The sequence below is a fragment of the Lolium rigidum genome, chromosome 2 (assembly GCF_022539505.1).
Source record: "Lolium rigidum isolate FL_2022 chromosome 2, APGP_CSIRO_Lrig_0.1, whole genome shotgun sequence".
Classification (NCBI taxonomy): domain Eukaryota; kingdom Viridiplantae; phylum Streptophyta; class Magnoliopsida; order Poales; family Poaceae; genus Lolium; species Lolium rigidum.
In genome coordinates this window covers 128,451,422-128,460,580 of record NC_061509.1, presented here as the reverse complement: position 1 = coordinate 128,460,580, position 9,159 = coordinate 128,451,422, and positions in this window count along the sequence as shown.

The following is a 9,159-nucleotide window of genomic DNA, read 5'->3' as shown; positions in this document are numbered from 1 at the left end:
GAACATAGCACATGCATTCACTTTATCCCTGATGAGGTATCAAGATAAAGGCAAAACCATAATAGCTCTAGAACATATTGTTACTATCCAATCACTAAAACCTTGCTACTCCATCTAACACACGCATCACCCCGCACACGCTCTTGCATAGATGTTGGATCAGAAGATAAACCTAAGAAGATGGTACATAATATACATCTACCAATACATCTCAAAAATATAATAAGATTAGATCTCATATAACAATATCATAGAACAAGGATCCCCCACATAGGTATTACAAATATGACCATAATCATGATAGGCAGCTCATATAGCACTAAGTACTATGAAGAACATGAGATAAATAGATCAAGCTACTGTCACAAACCCGTAGTACAGAGGTGGAATACTCCCTCTTGATCATGGTGATGATGATGAAGACGTTGGAGAGGGTGGAAATCCCTCCGGCAGTGATCCCGACGGAGTTTCCCCCTCCAATCTTCTCTACAACAGTCTCTGTTTTGGTGCTTCTGTTTTTCTGCGGCCCTCTCTTCTCGAGACCTCTTCGGGGCCATATATATAGTCGTTTTAGGGCAAAATATGTTGGTGGGCAAAAGAATCAGGGAAATCTGGCGATCGAGGGGCAAACGGAGGTGGGTGGCGCGGCCAGCTTCTTGGGCCGCACCACCTATGCTCGTTTGGTCCTCGGGCCTCTCCAGGTGTGCTCCAAAAGTCCATTGTGTTCCTCTCGGTGAAAAAATGATGCTGCAAAAATCCTAGGTCAATTTGACTTCGTATAGGTATCTGAAAGTGAAAAATACGTGAAACAGGGTGTTCATGTTCTATAGGGTTATAAACCAAATAAAGGGGATCATTTGTAAATCCCCATAAATCAATGTAAACCATGGTATTATCATCATATATGTTGCAAATTTGTGGGAATTCAATATGATCAAGGACAAAAGTTCATGTATGCATTTTATATGCATCACCGCCCTTGTTGTCCACCACCCTCGCCGGAGTTGGTGGGTGACCAACTGGCGTCGTAGAGAACTGCGCCCAGCTCGGCGCATGTAACATCCCAGTTTTCTCCAAACCTAATTAGGGTTGTTTGTGCATCATGAGCATCATGTTACTTTCATAAGAAAATTGCATTAAGGATATAATTGAAAACCCTAATGTGCAAATCCCTCTGAATTCAAATGCTCAAAATCTTTCAAACTTTCAAAGTTTGAATCTTCAAGTTATTCTCAAAACTGAATTTGGAATTTGAAAACCAAAAAACAGATTTCAGAAAAATAAAGAAGAAGAAAACCCTCCCCTGTTCTTGGGCTGGAAGGCCATGTTCTCTCCCTCTCTTCCCTCTCATGCGCATCCCAGCCAGCAGCCTAGCTTGGCCCAAACCAGCCCACCAATTTCTGCAGAGGGTATTTAAAAAATGGTCTTTGTCCCCGCCAATCCAAGAAGGTGCCTGGTGATGACGCGTGAAGCACACGTCCGTTGGGAACCCCAAGAGAAAGGTGTGATGCGTACAGCAGCAAGTTTTCCATCAGTAAGAAACCAAGGTTATCGAACCAGTAGGAGATGAAGGCCACGTGAAGGTTGTTGGTGAAGGAGTGTAGTGCAGCGCAACACCGGGGATTCCGGCGCCAACGTGGAACCTGCACAACACAATCAAAATACTTTGCCCCAACTTAACAGTGAGGTTATCAATCTCACCGGCTTGCTGTAAACAAAGGATTAAACGTATGGTGTGGAGAATGACGTTTGTTTGCAAAGAACAACAGAGAACAATGATTGCAGTAGGTTGTATTTCAGATGTAAAAGAATGGACCGGGGTCCATAGTTCACTAGTGGTGTCTCTCCAATAAGATAAATAACATGTTGGGTGAACAAATTACAGTTGGGCATTTGACAAATTGTTATCACCAGATTTTGGCCAAATCAGGAGATGGGCCATAAGTGAGATGGGCTTGAAGGATATACGCGTGGAGGATCTCTGAAGCGGCCTGACACGAAGAAGTTGGGCTAAATTGCCCATGTATCTGTATTATAGTAGATCGTATCTTAATTTAGCAGTTAGAGTTTTACCCGTGCACGGTTAGGTGCACGCCTGAATTAGAAAGTCCCCCGGACTATAAATATGTATCTAGGGTTTATGAAATAAACAACAACCAACGTTCAACACAAACCAATCTCGGCGCATCGCCAACTCCTTCGTCTCGAGGGTTTCTTCCGGGTAAGCACCATGCTGCCTAGATCGCATCTTGCGATCTAGGCAGCACACGTTTATTCGTCATCCATGCGTTGCTCGTACTGAAGCCTTTTTGATGGCGAGCAACGTAGTTATCTTAGATGTGTTAGGGTTAGCATTGTTCTTCGTATCATATGCTGTCGTAGTGCGACCCTTATACATCTAGCCGCCCTTACGCCTATCTTAGGTGTAGGGGCGGCACCCCGCTTGATCATCATTTAGTAGATCTGATCCGTTACGGTTGCTCCTTGTTCTTCAAGGATTAGTTTAATATCCGCAATAGTTAGGCCTTACAAAGGGTTGGAGGATCCAGCGGCGTGTAGGGTGTAGTTTGCTAGCCCTAGACAGGATGTTCGGGGATCAACCTCGTGTTGGTTTTTAGGCCCTGTCTAGGATCGGCTTACGATCACCGTACGCGAGCGCGAGGCCCAATCGTGAGTAGGATGATCCGATTATGCGGTGAAAACCCTAAATCGTCGTAGATCGCTTTAGCTTTATCTTGATCAAGCAGGACCACCATATATTCGTACACCTTGTGCGAATCATGGGTGGATCGGCTCTTTGAGCCGATTCACAGGATAACCTGAGAGCCGATCGAGGCTCGTATTTAATGTTTACATGTATGCCATGCAGGAAACTAAGCGAGGCATCATCCAACACCTTCCTGACCAGGTATAGGTCAGGTGGCACGCCCTTGCATCAGCATCGGACGTGTGCGCAGAAGGCTTTGCGGGCCGTCGCTCTGAGGGACCAGGGCCAGCCGCAGCCCTGAGTTGTTCTCGGCTCTACGGTGTTGCCCGTCGCTGCCCGCTGGTGGGTTTCTGACCGCAACACATTCTGGCACGCTCGGTGGGACCATCTTCAACATCCACCGCATCGCCATCTACATCTGAGATGGCGGAAGGCACTCCGGTCAAGTACGAGGATCTGACTGACGAGCTCAAGAAGAAGCATGACGAGATTAAGGCAGTCCTCGAAGCCGACCTCATCGGCTCTTTTCACAGAACCCGCTCCCATGGCATCAGGTGGAAGGGGTTCTCACCTGAAGGCGCGCTTGATGGAGTGGACCTGTCCTCCCCGTCAGAAGAACGCTCCAGGTCACTGCGTCAGGAGATCAACTTCATGGTGGCTCATTCGCCGCACCGCCATTTCGAGAGCCTCGGTGAACACTTTGGAGCGTGTCGCTCTTCGCGTGATCCAGGAAATCATGAGCCATCGATACTCTCCGTCGGGACCGGCTCGGGGACTTACCAAGGAGAGATGCCACTCCAGTCCCGTCCACCGCTGCCGTTCGCGTTAGCAGCACCAGAAGTGCCGAACTCATCGGCATACATCGTCTACAAGATTGGTGGTGACCCTAGTGACTACCAATTCCTGCATGAGGCGCCCAAGGAGATCCCGCACGGATACACGTGCGCATACGTGCCAGACTGCAGTAACTAGGCACTCTCGAACCAGGCTGCAACAGCAGGGACTTCTGGAACAGCAGGAGGAACGTCGGGGACAGACCTTGAGAAGCAGACGTGGCTAGCTAAGTACGCCACTCCGGCAAACCTCCAGAGCCCAGCTCCTGCAGTTGGCTCAGATTTGGAAAAGGCAAGCGTGGCTGGCTAAGTATGCCACCCCGGCGAACCTTCAGAGTTCGACACCTGCGGCCATCACCGCGGATCAGATTTGTACAATTCTTAAAGATCAGTTCGGCATGATGCCGAAAAGGAGGACAATCGGCTATTCCAAGCCGTACCCTAATGAGTACGAATTGATCCCACTACCACCCAAATATCGGCTCCCTGATTTCACAAAGTTCAGCGGATCAGATGGTTCCAGCTCCATCGAGCACGTGAGCCGATATTTGGCACAGCTGGGCACGATCTCAGCATCAGACGAGCTGCGTGTGAGGTTCTTCGCACAGTACCTCACAGGATCGGCTTTCGGGTGGTACACATCGCTGCCACCAAACTCAATCCGGACCTGGAAGCAGTTGGAAGAGCAGTTCCACATACAGTATCACTCAGAGGCTTCCGAGGCTGGTATTGCCGATCTAGCACAAGTACGACGAAGCGCGGGAAACGAGTGTCGGAATACATCCAGCGCTTCAGGACCGTTAGGAACCGATGCTATTCGGTTCACGTAAGTGAAAAAGAAACAGTCGAGTTGGCGGTGGTGGGTCTCTCATCATCGATCAAGGACGTGGCCTCCCAAGCAGACTACCCTTCATTGGCGCACATGGTGCGAAGCCGTCGCATATGAACAGCGCCACCCGGATGTTTACCGAGACAAATTCAAGCGTGCGGTGGTCCTGGTTGAGGCAGACGAGGATGAAGGTGTTGCGGGAGATCAAGAGGTAGCAGTGGCTGAATGGACTCGGGCGGCAAGCCCCGTGTCCTGTAAGTGGGTTAAGCCACAAGGCCCTCCAAAAGGGTTCGACTTCGACGTGACCAAAGCTGAGCAGATTTTCGACCTCTTACTCAAGGAGAAGCAGCTTAAGGTACCCGAAGGCCACAAGATCCCCACGGTGCAGGAGCTGAACGGAAAGCCATACTGCAAATGGCATAACTCGGTCTCCCATGCCACCAACGACTGCAGGGTGTGGCGTCGGCGGATCCAAATGGCGATTGAACAAGGACGTCCGATTTTCAACCAGTACGCCATGAAGGTCGACACCCACCCCTCCCCGCCGTTAACATGGTGGAATGCACTTACCCTGAAGGTTGCCCGCCCGGATCCCCGTTCAGCATCAACATGGTAGAACCTGGACGCCACTCTGGCAAGGATGGAGACGAGGGCAGCTGCTCTCGTAGCAAGGACACGGAGGAGGCCGCTCCACGCGATCGGCTCCGTCACGATGGCAAGCGCTACATCACAGAGGGAGAAGTGAGGAACGTAAGATATCAGCGACCTCTCTCTGATCACCTCCTCAACAAGTATGTGGGTCAATACGACCAACGCCGGCGATGCAACGACGATGATGAAAGAGATCGTCTGGTTAGGGACGACAGGAGACGTCGTCGGCATGATCGCGACGAGGAGCGATATGAGCGCCACGCGAAGGAAAAATCGAGAGAGCAAGACGACGTGGATAGGCACTGGGACTGCCCCTTCTTCAGACACTGCTGGGATTCAGGAATGAGCCGATTGCCAACAATCGGCAATTGCCCGAATGCAAACAAAAGAAGAAGGATGCAGCTAACGTGTCCGTGTTCAAACGTCTAGGGCCTCTCCCGCCTCGGAACAAACATGCTGAGTCCGCTCGGGTGGAAGATCTCGAGGAACTAGAGGACGATGATGAAGAAGAAAACAAGTATCATCGGCCAAGGTGGTGCCCTGATGGGCTCAGCCGTTCCCAAAAACGAAGGGTTCAGCGTCTACGTGGATTGGAGGAAGCTGAAAGGTTATACCTCCACACGTTAAGGAAGGCGCGGCCAGATCTGGCCGCTAAAATTCAGCGAACCCTGGACGAAGAAGGTCGGCCACAAAGGAAAGAGTGGCGCCCCAGACAAAAGAAATCCGATGATGAGACATCGGCTGGCACAAACATGGTGCTCGTCCTTCCAACGGAGTTTGGTGCTCCGAGATTACACGAGGCACCCAATTTCGACGACTGCGAGCACATCAACGTGACAAAGGACGGGGTGAGGCTGGTTTTATCCACCGGCCTGACCGTGTAACAAAAGCAACATCGATGGACAAACGTGGCGATGCCGATCCAGGTGATCGGCCCCAAGGATTTATGGAGGAGCACTGCAAAACCTTCATCGAGCAAGCAACATGGAGGCCGATTCCAGCAATCGGCCAAAATTATCCTCACCATACATTCTGCTCGGGTTCAGCATTTGATCCAACAGGGAATACTCGAAGAGCCGATACCATCAAATCCCTTGAAAGAATCGGCTCGGGGGCACCTAGGTGGATAAAACACGAGGATATGAAGTAGAAGTGTCTTTCAAATGCCCAGCAGCCCAAGATATTCTTTGATGATGGGTATTGAAGTATGGGGGCCGATACATAAATCGGCCGTACACAGCCGATGCGCAGACATCGACTTAAGGATAGAAAGCCGATGCATGGCCATCGACTCAAGAGGTACAACTGTTATAAGCAGAGGCTCAATGGTGCAGGAAGTAGGTCAAGACTTCCTCGATGGAATGGTTTGGTGGCTCAGATCCTCTCTTCGAGAACCTCCAAATTCTTTTTGCAAGTATTCGAGTCCGCAATATCGGCTGGGGCAAGTTTGAGGGATCATAACCCTGACCAATGCCAAGAGCAGCATGGACGTGCAGATCAGGTTAAGGATGGTTGCATCAAATCCGCCCAAGGAAAGGAGCCGATCTGACCAGCAAGGCGCAAGAAGTGGACTGAAGAAACTCGGGGGGCAGCTCACCCTGAAGGTTCTCTCCTCTGGAGAGCCGATTTTGTTCAAATCGGGCTGGCTCGCATGATAGTTCCCCCAGACATGATCGAGCCCAGGTCCATTTGGCTAAGTTGCGTATCCTCGTCTCTGTTTCGCCTTGACTGAGACTCGGGGGGCAGCTGACCTGGTAAATGCTCTGTTTCTAGAAGCCAATTGGAGTATCATCGGCTGGTCCTGCGTAGCAACCTTCTTCAAGGATGGTGAATTTTTGCAGAGGAGGATTACCGGAGCTGGTGAGAGGAAGTCAAGGACCCTCGTGAAGACAAGGGTTTTCCACGTTGCCCACCAGGTCTCAGAGTCATCAGTCGAAGAAGATGAAGGACGGATTATGAGAGACCGATGTGTTGCCATTGGCTCATTAAGCATTGGCTAAGTGATGATCGGCAGAATCAGTATGAGGGGAAATCGGCTAAATTGGCATAAAGGAAATCGGCAAAATCAAATTGGGGAATTTCTTCATTGATAAACAAGATTTCTTACATAGAAGAGCTGATTTCTCTCAAAAGGAAGCACTAAGGGGATACATTGCCCCGTCTACTACTACCGATCCTATGCTAAGGGTCCTATCTACGGGCCGTCACTGCCCTCGTCGTCACCATCGTCGCCGCTGTCGGCGCTACTCCCGGCGGGCTCGTCGTCGCTGCTGTAGCGGCCGCCGGCAGGACCTTCGTTGTCCTCATCCTCCTCGTCGTCGTCGTCGTCGTCGCTGTCGAAATCACTGAGATTCCCCGGCCAGGGGCAGTGGCGCTTGGCCGGCGGCTCGTCGGAGGAGCTGTCGTCGTCGTCGTCCTCCTCCTCCTTCACCTCCTCGGAGGAAGTGAAGTCGTCCCAGGAGAAGCGATCGTCATCGCTCTCCTCCTCCAATTCCCCGTCGGCGAGAAAGCGGAGGTCGCTCTCCCCGTCCGTCGAGGACTTGTCGTCCTCGGACCAGACGGAGAAGTCATGGTCGGGCTCCTCCCCGGCCGCTATGGCGCGGCGGACGTTGGCCGCGTGGACCTCCTGTGGGTCCCGTTCTGGCGTCGGCTCGTGGGAGGAAGAGGACTCGATGGAAAGTCCCGATGAGGCGGAGGAAGAAGAAGACATGGTGGCGCAGGAGGGCTTTTGGAGTGCTAATGCGGGGAGGATGAGGAGAAGAACTGTTCAATGCGGTTAAATAAAGAAGATGGAGTTTAATGTTCGAACAGTTTTCGAGGAGGTGGTGCCAAAAAACTGTCAAATCGTGCAGAGAAGTTGGGAAGGCAAGTTGTCATGATGAAAAATACTGCGACGGTTCTCCTCTGCCACGACATGACCCCTCGGAGGGAAAAACAGAGTGGTTTTGAAATTATCATTACCAAAACCAGGGGGGCATGTGTTATCACCAGATTTTGGCCAAATCAGGAGATGGGCCATAAGTGAGATGGGCTTGAAGGATATACGCGTGGAGGATCTCTGAAGCGGCCTGACACGAAGAAGTTGGGCTAAATTGCCCATGTATCTGTATTATAGTAGATCGTATCTTAATTTAGAAGTTAGAGTTTTACCCGTGCACGGTTAGGTGCACGCCTGAATTAGAAAGTCCCCGGACTATAAATATGTATCTAGGGTTTATGAAATAAACAACAACCAACGTTCAACACAAACCAATCTCGGCGCATCGCCAACTCCTTCGTCTCGAGGGTTTCTTCCGGGTAAGCACCATGCTGCCTAGATCGCATCTTGCGATCTAGGCAGCACACGTTTATTCGTCATCCATGCGTTGCTCGTACTGAAGCCTTTTTGATGGCGAGCAACGTAGTTATCTTAGATGTGTTAGGGTTAGCATTGTTCTTCGTATCATATGCTCGTCGTAGTGCGACCCTTATACATCTAGCCGCCCTTACGCCTATCTTAGGTGTAGGGGCGGCACCCCGCTTGATCATCATTTAGTAGATCTGATCCGTTACGGTTGCTCCTTGTTCTTCAAGGATTAGTTTAATATCTCGCAATAGTTAGGCCTTACAAAGGGTTGGAGGATCCAGCGGCGTGTAGGGTGTAGTTTGCTAGCCCTAGACGAGGATGTTCCGGGGATCAACCTCGTGTTGGTTTTTAGGCCCTGTCTAGGATCGGCTTACGATCACCGTACGCGAGCACGAGGCCCAATCGTGAGTAGGATGATCCGATTATGCGGTGAAAACCCTAAATCGTCGTAGATCGCTTTAGCTTTATCTTGATCAAGCAGGACCACCATATATTAGTACACCTTGTGCGAATCATGGGTGGATCGGCTCTTTGAGCCGATTCACAGGATAACCTGAGAGCCGATCGAGGCTCGTATTTAATGTTTACATGTATGCCATGCAGGAAACTAAGCGAGGCATCATCCAACACCTTCCTGACCAGGTATAGGTCAGGTGGCACGCCCTTGCATCAGCATCGGACGTGTGCGCAGAAGGCTTTGCGGGCCGTCGCTCTGAGGGACCAGGGCCAGCCGCAGCCCTGAGTTGTTCCCGGCTCTACGGTGTTGCCCGTCGCTGCCCGCCGGTGGGTTTCT